This window comes from Pinus tabuliformis, chromosome 9 (assembly GCF_031772625.1).
Source record: "Pinus tabuliformis cultivar Carrire ecotype Pingquan chromosome 9, CPIR1, whole genome shotgun sequence".
NCBI classification, from domain to species: Eukaryota; Viridiplantae; Streptophyta; class Pinopsida; order Pinales; family Pinaceae; genus Pinus; species Pinus tabuliformis.
The window spans coordinates 772978239-772981319 of NC_142307.1; the positions used below are offsets into that span (position 1 = coordinate 772978239).

At 31.7% G+C, this 3081-nt stretch overlaps 1 pseudogene; it reads left to right on the top strand.

The window, feature by feature from the left end:
- Nucleotides 1-238: 238 nt before the first annotated feature.
- LOC149151005 (beta-fructofuranosidase, insoluble isoenzyme CWINV1-like) lies at nucleotides 239-2520 on the top strand (annotated as a pseudogene).
- The last annotated feature ends 561 nt before the right edge of the window (nucleotides 2521-3081 follow it).

Consider the following 3081-nt stretch of genomic DNA (forward strand, 5'->3'; position numbering starts at 1 on the left):
TTAGAAATGAATTGCAATATGATGTTGAAGGGTCATTTTTAGTTTTGGTCTAAATGAAAGTTGTGTTTTACATGATCATCCTATTGTTTTCCCTAGGATTTAATGAAAATATGCATCATTTTCTTTGGGAAGCAATTGTGGATTAGAGCGGGCTTAATATAAATCTTATACTCTGCTCTATATGCCAAGAAAAGGATTTTATGTGACAAATCAATAACTTATACTGTAATGATTTTGAATCGCAACGCCATTTTTGTACAAGGGTTATTATCATATGTTTTACCAATATAATCCCAAGTTAGTTGTGTGGGGACTCATCATGTGGGGGCATGTGGTTTCAAGAGATTTGATAAATTGGGTACACATGGTTGGTGAAGCTATATACCCTGATAAATGGTATGATGTTAATGTATCCTATTCTAGATCTGCCACTTTCCTACACAATGGGGGGCCTCCTGTAATCTTATACACAGGATGCAACAATTCCTCGGAACAAGTTCAATCCATGGTTGTTCCCAAGGACCCATCAGATCCTTTGTTATGGGAGTGGAAGAAGATCTTGCACAACCCCATCATGCTACCCATTGGCATCAATTCCAGTTCCTTTAGAGATCCAATGGTGGCATGGTTGGGATGAGACTAAAAATGGCGAGTCCTAATTGGAAGCAAAAGGGATAAGAATAAAGTGGGAATGGAATTGTTGTACAAAAGAAAATATTTCGTTAAATGGGTGAAATAAAAACATCTTCTGCACTTGGAGAGACATACTCGAATGTGGGAATGCTTGTACTTCTACCCAGTGTCCCTCTATGGCAGTGATGGCCTTGAAACCTCAACCATGGGTCCCTCTGTGAAGCATGTTCTCAAGAAAAGTTTGGACAATAACAAAGTGGACTACTATATAATGGGCCATTACTTACCTTAATTAGATATATATGTTCCTGAAAATGGATCTCTCAAGGGCCCCAATGGTCTCGAGTATGACTACGATAAATTTTATCCGTCTAAAACCTTTTTTAACGATAAAAAGTCCTGAAGGATTATGTGGGGTTGGATCAACAAATCCGAAAGCATTGCAGATGATCTCAACAAAGGATAGGCTTATATATCTATATATATAGATATATAGATATATATATATATATATATATATATATATATATATATATATATATATATATATATATATATATATATATATATATATATATATATATATATATATATATATATATATATATATATCTATATCTATATCTATATCTATATCTATATCTATATCTATATCTATATCTATATCTATATCTATATATATATATATATATCTATATATATATATATATATATATATATATATATATATATATATATATATATATATATATATATATATATATATATATATATATATATATATCTATATCTATATCTATATCTATATATATATATATATATATATATATATCCTTCTTACTTTCTCTAATTCTACTTTCTTTATGATAATACCAGGCCTTATTTCATGTGTAGGTAATTCCTAGGGTTGTGCAGGTTGATTGTATTACTAGAAGAAGCCTCGTTCAATGGCCACTGTTAGATATTGAATCTTTGCACAAGCATACTGTAAGGAAATACCATGTTGTTTTTGAAAGAGAATCAATAATCAAGGTGGAGGGATTCAATTCAGAAGCAACGTGAGTAAATTTTTTAAGGAAAAATAGATATTATTAAGATTACAAGAATGAGATGAATATCATATGTTCAAATAAAAATAAGGAAAATTATATATTATTAAGATTATAATAATGATATCAATAACATATACATATGTGTGATTGCATTGCAAGTGGACGTGGAGGTAGAATTTGAGTTGGGATGCGATTATGAAATAGTGGAGGATTTGGAGGGAATGATGGCTCAAAGCTTGTGCAGTTAGAACAATACGAGGGGATACAGGTTGATGGTGTTGGCATTTTATGATCTCAAAGAGAGGAGCATTTTCTTCTTTAATATTTTCAAGGGAAGATTGAATGGAAAAAGGTGGCCTTCTGCCTGGATCAAAGTAGGTAGAGTAGGCCTATATTTAATATTAAATTTACTGAAAAATTAAGTGAGAATTTTTATATAGAATTTGAATGAATGTGTGTGTGTGGGTGGGTGGGTGGGATATCAGGTTCATATTGTAACTTAGGATGTGGATAAGATGAGTTATGGAGGATTTGTGAGCATGAAGCCCCACCAATGGTTGATGTCGCTTAGAGTATTGGTGAGTAACATAGCCAATGGATCAATATTAAAGTTAACATTAATGGAATTGGACTTGAGGGATTAAAGGTATTCATATGTGTGTATTCACGAATGTGTGCATAGGTTGATCACTCAATCATGGAGAGTTTTGCAAAGGGAGGGATAACAAGCACTACATCGAGCAGTTATCTGATGATGGCGATTAATGAGAAATCCCATATCTTCGTCTTTAATTATAACAAATCGGCCCTTGTCCTTTGTCACCTCTTCACCTAGCATATGAAAACCACCATCCAAGTATATGAATCCAAGTGAATTATGATGCCGATGGTTCTCTATTAAAACTTGGTGTTCCCATGTTAAAATTTACCCTAGTGTAATTGTTTGGCATATGATCGTGTGATCACAATTTCTTCATATTATTAAGTTAAGTTGTGTTGCATTAGAATTAGAACATAAGAAAAAAATGTTGTGTGATCACAATTTCCTTATATTATTAAGTTGATTTGTGTTACATTAGAATTAGAATATGAGAAAAAAAAAATTAGGTTGAATTATAACATCTTCTGCTTGGTTGCATATGAAAATTGCCATCCAAGTGAATCATGGTGTGGATGTTTATCTATTGAGATTTTTTGTTTCCATGTTGATTACAATTATGGTTTATGGGTCACAATTGTACGATTCTGGTTTATGGATCATAATTTTAATGTGATTGTGAAATAATGACATAGTGATTGTGTTAGTCTTATGTTTTGTAATAATGACGTAGTGGTTGTGCCAATCTTATATTTTGCAATAATGAAATCATTCTCCCCATTAAGTATTATGAATTAG